This window comes from Chelonia mydas, chromosome 2 (genome assembly GCF_015237465.2).
Source record: "Chelonia mydas isolate rCheMyd1 chromosome 2, rCheMyd1.pri.v2, whole genome shotgun sequence".
Classification (NCBI taxonomy): domain Eukaryota; kingdom Metazoa; phylum Chordata; order Testudines; family Cheloniidae; genus Chelonia; species Chelonia mydas.
In genome coordinates this window covers 130,508,623-130,517,957 of record NC_057850.1, presented here as the reverse complement: position 1 = coordinate 130,517,957, position 9,335 = coordinate 130,508,623, and positions in this window count along the sequence as shown.

Here is a 9,335-nt window from a genome sequence, read left to right as displayed (position 1 = left end):
AGTGTCCATTGTCAGTGGAGATATGTATGTGTCTGAGTCCAGAAGGCTGATGTAACCATCCATTATGACTCTTAGTAATTGATCCCAGATGATCTTTATAAACAAGGGCAATGTGTGAATTTTTTTAGGAATTTAAGGCATCTCTCTCCACGGTATAAATGAAGTTATGTGAACAAGTGTGTAGAGAAAGTTTCAACCTTTTCCCCTGTTACCAGTCACACATCTCCTGACTTTTAGACTTGTCGTCTTTGCACTCATATTAGATTGATTAGTTTCTACAAGCCTAAGCTAAAAATGAGGTGCAGAGCTGGCACATAAAAAGAAACACCTGGGATAAATTAACATCAAGCTCATCTGCAAGAGCTGAAAGAGGAAGAGACTTTTCTCCTTTTCGCAAAACCTTGTGGGGCATAACCAATGGTTGAAGGGTAAAAGCTCTCCTGAACTGGAAGAGTAAGGAAAAAAGCCTCTCTGAGTAGTGAACATGCTACACAGTATAGAGTAAGCTATTGCATATTAGCTAAATGAAAGAGTGATGCTATTCTTCTTAGAGTTCTGCTCTGAGGTTTTGTCTTTGATTTGTTCTTGTATTTTACTTATTTATTTATATGCAACTATATTAATTTATATTTAAAGAATAAAAAGGATGAAATCCCTTACTTTCTGGGTGGGTGACTGCATCGTACAAACTCCTGTTCTCTGGAAGTTTGTTAATGCCTCCTTCAAACAAGCTTTTGTCAACTTCTAAATTCAGTGGTCATCTTAAGAAATAATCACTTATTATGGTCTCTCACCTCCCTCTTTGGGCAAGGTTATTAAGAAGATTGTGACAACAGGCTTACTCCACTGGTATGTGATTTCCTCTAGTCTTTTGGGCTTCAGGCCTTGATATCCAATGGGAATGATATATAGTGCTATAGTGGTCCTCAGACCAACATCAATCGTATGTCCATGCTCCTATGCTTGTTAGATCTATTGGTAATTTTCAGTGCCATTTATCATGGGATGTGGCTGACATGACTGCAGGATCAGGTAGGGGTGGACAGAGTTACTTTCAGATAGCTTCATTCATTCCCCTCAGAGATGGTTATCATAGAATTGTAGGACTTGAAGGGACCTCGAGAGGTCATCATCCAGTGCCCTGCAAGATGTGGAGTTGCTCCTCCTTAGGACTGTCACAGACAGTCTTCTAAGACTCTTTTTACTCATCTTGTTCAATGTGTGTGAGGCTACTTCGGGTATGAACTCTTGATTCAAGAACAATACAAATCCACAATATCCAAACCTTATGTTGAAGAGAACCAGCAGGCGACATCTACCGTTCTACTGCAGTAGCCAACTATGTACTGGCTGTGTGCATGTAAGGGCCCTGATGTTGAGACAGCTTAAAGATTTGTTTAGAACATTTTTGTTAGGGTGAAGCAAAACACTTTTATTCCAGCTTCATTCCATTTATCTGGATGACCCAAGATGAATAGAGGATCATTACTTTTAACACTTGTAGAAGGAGAATAGTGTTTTGTTTTGAAAGAAAAGTGATATGTAAAAGGTCAAACAGCATTGTCTTCTCCTAGTAAAGTCTATACTACTGATGGAAACTCGAGCTTTGAGGTGGACAAAGACAGAAACACTGCTAATATCCATTTCCATCAGATTAACTATTGACTAGACATAACTGTCTCCTTTGAAAAGCTTTCCCCTTGAGTTGTCAAAAGGCACAATTTAAGATCATTAGAAATTTTCAGAGGACATCCAGTAGTAGAAAATTCCCTCATCCTGAGAAGTACAAAGAAATCAGGTAATCAGGAGATTATGTCTCTACAGTCATTAAGAAGAGGAATATGCAACTTCAATATTTAGGAATTCAGAAGTGTATAGAGAGAACCCCCCCAAAGGAAAAATGGATTTTTTAAATCCTCCCCTCATTATAGAATACATCTGCAAAAAGTTGTCTGAATTACTCAATTAAAGAAATAAGGGTAAATGCAATTAATAAAACAAAGGATGATACTTATGAAAAGGAGACACTACATACCAACATGTTCTATATGCTTTTAGAAGGAAAACAAAAAATATTTCCTTCCAGCTAATATTTGTCAGTGAGAATAGGGACACCTGGACACTTTGGATGTATTAGGTCTTTCCTTCACTGGAAAACGTATTAGGATGGGAGGTCTATATATTCAACATATTCCATAGGCAAGACATAAATTAATTATTATCTACTTAATAAAACAATTAGGAGGATGCCATTTTAATAAGGGATATCATCATGTAGAAAAATAATTTGCTGTTTATTACTGTAATATTCTGAATGAAATGAAATTCTGACAAGCTAACTGGTTGAGTCAGGGATCAATCCATAACTGTACTTGCTGCTGTATTTTCCATGTTGTTTGTTTAAATTCAAACCATTTCATAGGGACGCAATCTATGTTTAAAATAAACTAGGGCCCAATTCTGCACTCCTTATGCAGGCAAAACTCCCAGTGACATCACTCCCAGTGATTTTGTAGTATTTGATGGTCTATTAAAAATGGTATTTGTGGGCAGGCATGGGAAACTGTAGAATATGAACTTAAGCACTTGTGTATGTAAGCTTTTGCTAAATACCATAGCATAGGAATGTCATATTGATTGATAAATTGAAAAAGCAGGCTGTATGGAGTTAAGAAAATCAGGAATTGTGATTTTAAATATTAAAGTATAATATTTCCTCATCCATTTTATCCCCCCTTTTAAAGGGCAAGTGATAACACAAGATAGGATGAGTTTGGGAAAAAAAACAAGTTTTACAGATGGCATATAAGGCTTTTCCTGAAAAGGTAGTTCTAATTGCATGGATTTTTTTTTAATTTTATTTTATGATTTTGCCTTATTTTCATTAGGTTTTTTTGTGTGGCTAGGGTAATTTAAAATAGGGAAACTGCTGTGGGGGAGTGAGACAGTGAGATATGATTGCTCTCTATAAATATATCAGAGGGATAAATACCAGAGAGGGAGAGGAATTATTTAAACTCAGTACCAATGTGGACACAAGAACAAATGGATATAAACTGGCCACTAGGAAATTTAGATTAGAAATTAGACGAAGGTTTCTAACCATCAGAGGAGTGAAGTTTTGGAATAGCCTTCCGAGGGAAGTAGTGGGGGCAAAAGATCTATCTTGCTTTAAGATTAAACTCGATAAGTTTATGGAGGAGATGGTATGATGGGATAACATGGCTTTGGTAATTAAATATTCATGGTAAATAGGCCCAATGGCCTGTGATGGGTTTTAGATGGGGTAAGATCCAAGTTACCCGGGAAAGAATTTTCTGTAGTATCTGGCTGATGAATCTTGCCCATATGCTCAGGGTTTAGCTGATCGCCATATTTGGGGTCGGGAAGGAATTTTCCTCCAGGGCAGATTGGAAGGCCCTGGAGGTTTTTCGCCTTCCTCTGTAGCATGGGGCACAGGTCACTTGCTGGAGGATTCTCTGCTCCTTGAGGTCTTTAAACTACAATTTGAGGACTTCAATAGCACAGATATAGGTGTGAGGTTTTTTTGTAGGAGTGGTGGGTGAAATTCTGTGGCCTGCGTTGTGCAGGAGGTCAGACTAGATGATCATAGTGGTCCCTTCTGACCTAAATATCTATGAATCTATGAATCTATGACAGGCAGGAAAGCCAGGACCACCTGACCCACAGCAGCTACCGGCCTGCAAGGGGCAGGCTTCTTCAACCGCTACAGCATGAGTAATCGGGCACCCTCACTCCCCCACACGCTGCCCCCTCTGAGTACTGGACACCCTCCCCCAGCCCCACACGCTGCCCTTCATTTTTGGTTTTTATTGTTTTTTTAAACCTGTTTTAAAGTTTAGAATAAATGCAGAAATTCCCAGGAAGTTTTAAACAAAATAAAAACTGAAAATGAAGAGCCTTTTGCTATAAAGCTACAAAAAAAAGTTTTATTATTTTAGATGGAGTTCAGTGAATGTATCACACTGTGTCCATACAGTCGAGGCCCCGTCTGCTGATCTAACCTAAGCATTTATGATCCATGAATCACCATAGCTCTGTGAATGCAGCATCTTGTTTAAAAAGCACATTAAGATATTGCACTGCATATCGCTCAATATAGTAAATCACAAAAAATGTCTTACACATAATAAAGAAACAAACTGGGATAAGGATCTAGTGGTGGTTTGAAGTTATTTGAAGGGCTTCAGCCTTCTTGCCTTTAAATGGATTTTATAGAGTAGTAACTATTTCATTTGACTTTTGTTACTGAAACTTTAGTTCAAAAATTCCATAAAATTAATTAATTAATTCCATTAATTTGACTGTCTACAAAAGACCCTTGATTTTTTTGTAACGTTCCCCTTTTCAGAGTATCCATGTGCTCACAACCTATAACAGCTGTGCTACAGTGTAGTGACATTACTTTAAACAAATGCATTTTTACCACTGACCCCAATAACATTGTCCCAAACAATAGGATCATAGGAACTGTCATACTTGATCAGACTTGGATGGACATCTAATTTGATATTGTGTCTCCAACATTGGCCAGCACCAGATGCTTCTCTGTAAGGTGCAAGAAACTGCCATCATCTGGGTGGATGTGGGATAATCTGCCACCAGAAAGATGTCTTTCTGGTCTGTAATAGCTTGCCCATAACTGGCCAAGAAATGAACTTACAGTTCCATTAAAAAAAAATTATTTTTGGGGGGGAAAAATAGTCCCAATTTTTTTCTACCACCTCTTCTTTATACCGCAGTCAGTGCTAGTGCCTCATCTTTATTACCAGAAAAGACCAAGTCCAGGTTAGGTATACAGTATCTCTAATTTCCTCTGTGGTGAAGACTAAGTTGAGAGTTTTCAAGCCTACCTAAGAAGAAATTGCTCCAAAGTCAGAAACTCAAAAGTATATCCTTCCATTAGAAACCCCCAAAATTATACATTCATTTAAATTTTCCTTTTAAATATCACAATCAGTTATCTACATATGCTAATCTGTTCCTCCCAAACATCTCAAAAAAATTACACACAGCATTCAGCAGTGAAAGATTCAGACCCATTCAGCCATGGATGTTCTCTGGCCTTATCTTTATGTGGCCACAATCTTCTGATCAAAATGACTCTCTTTCCTCAGATTGCAGAAGTATCAGATGTTATCTGTGGCATTATGTCAAAGATGTCATTATGTCAATTGCTTGTTTACACTATATATTTATGCAGGAAATAATCCCTACATTCTTCTAGAAGATGACACAGAGGTGAAGAATGGCTCAGTGATTAGGATGCTTGCCTGTGACTTTGGATACCCGAGTTCAATTTTCTGTTCTGCTACAGACTATATGACCTGGCCAAGTCATTTAGGGCTGGTCTACACTAAAGCTGTAAGTCAACCTAAGTTACCTTACTTCAGTTATGTAAATTATGTAACTGAAGTAGACATAGTTTAGGTAAATGCACAGTGCTGTCTACATTGCGCTATGTCTATGGAAGATGTTCTCCCAACAAAAAACATTTTGTCTTAAAATATTACTTGTGAAATTCCATTAACAGTGTGAGTATTCTCAGTTTTTTTCTGTGAATCAAAAAAAAGTTTTACCTAGAACTGTTTGTAAAATGCAACTTTCTTACCCCTTACAAAGGAAGCAAGGTTGTCATGTCCCTGATCACCCTAGTTGTGTACTCATTAGTAAGATACAAAAAGACACAAAGATTAAGATGCGGGGAAAGCTAGTGCAATTCTCATGACTTTGTTGGAGTTACATCATCTTTTAAGAGAGAAAGGAGAAGTTGCAGTGACAGTTCGAATTGATGAGAGCCCCTGGTCAAACTATTAAATTAGGGCATCCTATATACTTAAAATAATCAGGCAGTGAGCATCTGGTGGGAGGAAGAGAATCTAAAGAGAAGCAGACTGTATGTATTCATCTTTCTTTATTGCCTGGAGAGGAATGATGGTCTTGTTGTTGAGACAATGGACTCTTATTCAGCAGATTGGGTTCAATTATTTGCTCCACCATAGACTTCTTGTTGGACCTCAAGCGAGCCACTTATCTTTCTATGCCTAAGTTCTCCATGTGTAAAATGGGGATAATGTTTCTTTTCTCCCACCCTTTGAAAACCCAACCTACATAGGGAAAGACAAGCAAAAGTTCCTGAGGGAGCTAGGCACCCAAATTCTATTGACATTCAGTGGGATTTGAATACTTATCTATCTTTGGATTCTTTGCAAATCCCAGTCTGAGACTGAAATCTCTGGAGAAGAGATTGTCTTACTATTGGCCTGGCACTGACCCCAGTGTTGGGTGTGACCTCTAAGCACTAATGTAATAAAAATTAACTTCAAATTGCTTTTTACAGCCCATTGGATTGCCCTTGCTGATTAAGGACAATTTGGGGAAACAGATGGCTCCAAGTGCACGTGCTGGGATGGGGCTTAAATGTATTTACCAAAAATGAGGAGGACAGCTGTGTGAGGGTTCAGTATAATTGGCTGATCCACAGGCAGGGCTCTGACAGCTACTAGCCATTCTCAAAGGTGACCCTTTCCTGGTGGCTCCCAGTCCTCCGAAGGCAGGTGCATGTGAGCTTTTCCTATGAATGAGTCTATATCGAACAAGATTCCCACAATGGTGTGGGCTACTTTATGGTTATAGGTCAAATCTGGCAAGACTTCCTGCTTGATTTAATTGGTTCAACTAGTTATATAACTTAAGTTGGGGGCCATTTGACCTGTACACTGCATATGTTTGCCTACAGCCTGACACTGTACAAGTGATGAGAACTGAAAAGTCCACAATCTGTTCTATGTTTAAAAACAGGGCCTTCCACTCATGCTGTGTCTGAAAGCAACCTTCTTAAAGAAAAGACTATTGACAGTTTAACTGGTACTGCGCATTTCTCCTAGTATATTGTTATATGTTGTTTCCAAATGCTGTTTAATATCGTCATTTTACTTAATCAACACAAATATTCAGCAAGCATGCCCAATTCATCAGCAACTGATTAATTCCAGAGTAAAAACACCTGGTGATAGAATGTGTTTCTCAATTTGATCTACCAGCTGTTCCGGGTAGGTGCTTATTTATTTAGAATGAAAGTTTTCACTTTTAAAAAAAGATCTCAGAGAACTTGAGCTTTTCAAAGCACTGTATTGACATTTCCCAACACGCTTGTGAGGGAGATGTCCTTATTTTAAAGATGGAAAAAAAAGGAACACGGAGCAGTAAAGTGTCTTGTCCATTGCCACACAATGAGTTAGTTGCAGAGCCACGACTAGAAGCCTGAAGCTCCTGGTGAGTAATGGCGCACTTAGAGGACAGAATAACAACTGAGTGAGTTTAATGATTCTAATGAAGAAAAGACCTTATGAGTCTGAGTTGAGGGGCTAGGATAAAGAGGATCTGCTTGTTGGTATAGAATTGCCCAAGGTTGTTGGTGCATGTTTAATGAATTTTCAGGTTATTAATGGCATTTAAAGAATCAAACGCTTTCCAAAAAAGGACTTACAGTAGTTTCAGGTCCTATATTTGCCTGTACATCCTTTTACTGGTTAATATGGTTTTACAGTAACATTTTCGCATACCAACAAAGAAGAAAGAAATATTTTTATGAATAGGAAGGATCCACACAAACCCTTGGGGAAGTTGTACATATTGACTTTCACTTTTTCCCATTGATAGTCAGTCAATTGAAGTGTTTTCAAATGGATGGAGAATTTCCCCCCAGTTTATTACTGTCTCCTTTCAGTTACAGTAATCTTAGGTCTGGCTTGAAATCTTGGTAGGTAAAAAGAACACCAAAGGGTTATTTTTAAGTTGACTGTGACTCCTTATCGAAGATAAAAAGAAAAGGAGTACTTGTGGCACCTTAGAGACTAACCAATTTATTTGAGCATAAGCTTTCGTGAGCTACAGCTCACTTAATCAGATTCATTTTCCACTGAATGCATCCGATGAAGTGAGCTGTAGCTCACGAAAGCTTATGCTCAAATAAATTGGTTAGTCTCTAAGGTGCCACAAGTACTCCTTTTCTTTTTGCGAATACAGACTAACACGGCTGCTACTCTGAAACCTGTCCTTATAGAAGATAGTTAACTGTTCATCTAGAATTTCATATATATTGTATATGAGTTCTGTCATTTATCTCCTAAAATCTTGTTCTAAAAATTTCTAAAATTCAGGAAACTGGACTTAGTATTTTAAAAAATGCAATTAATTTTTCATGCCTTCTTGTAACATCAATGGCTCCCCTGATTTTGGTTGCCTAGTTATGGGCTCAAGTCTCTTAAAAACTGACCCTCATATTTCAGTCATTTTTAGTGTAATAGCACTCTGTTCAGTTTCTCCAGATTTAACAAAATTGCAGCCTTATACTGGGGCGGCCCTAGACTAACCACCAGCAACTGGTGCCCTAGGCGAACCATGCAATTGGTGCCCCCTACCCCCAAACCCCAAGGGCAGATCTAGGCTGAGGTTTTTGGTAAACTGGGAAACATTTTACCCTTTTTTTCCTTTTAATGTTTTTTAAGCGTTTTCTTTTTAACCAGAGGTTTAATTATTCGTTTTGTCCATCCGTCTGTCTGTCCAACCAATGTTTCTGAGATCAGATAAAATAGAGACACAAAATTTTCAGACTAGATTTGTACATGACAGCTAGATTATATTTCAGTCCGATTTAAAATAAAATTCACTAAAATATTATAATTTTTATTATTACACATCCAAAATCATCCATTACGCTATTCTGCTTTAACTACCATTACCACCACATCCAATATAGAAAGAAATAAGAAAACTCTTCAATGAACTTTAACCTGTATTTACAAAACACTCCAAATAAAAAACACTCTGTGCTCTTAAAAACATGACTTTTCTTTCTTTAAGTTTTGAAAATTCAGTTACTAGTTCTTTTAGATTGAGTTTTCCAGCTATTTCATGCTCTATTGACATTGTGTCAAGTCCAGCAAGTCTCTCTTGCACCATTGTTGAACGCAGATATGTTTTTATCTATTTTAACTTTGAGAAGCTACATTCCCCACTAGTTACGGAAACTGGCAAAGTTGAAAGAATGCGTAGAGCTATAAAAATATTTGGAAAATTGTCTGTGAGTTTATTTTCACAAACTTCAGTACTTCTTCAGGAGTGGAATGTTTCTCAATTCATCTTGAAAAAGCCTGAAGTTCACTACACAAATCTGTAACATCAATGTCTTTTGAATTTTCATGAGTCTATGCTGACTTCAGTTTTATATAAAATTCTCTTATCTGTTTTGCTGTTTTCCTTTGCAAGCTGTGGATATCATATAGAAAGCTAAATACTGACTCTAGCTGCTC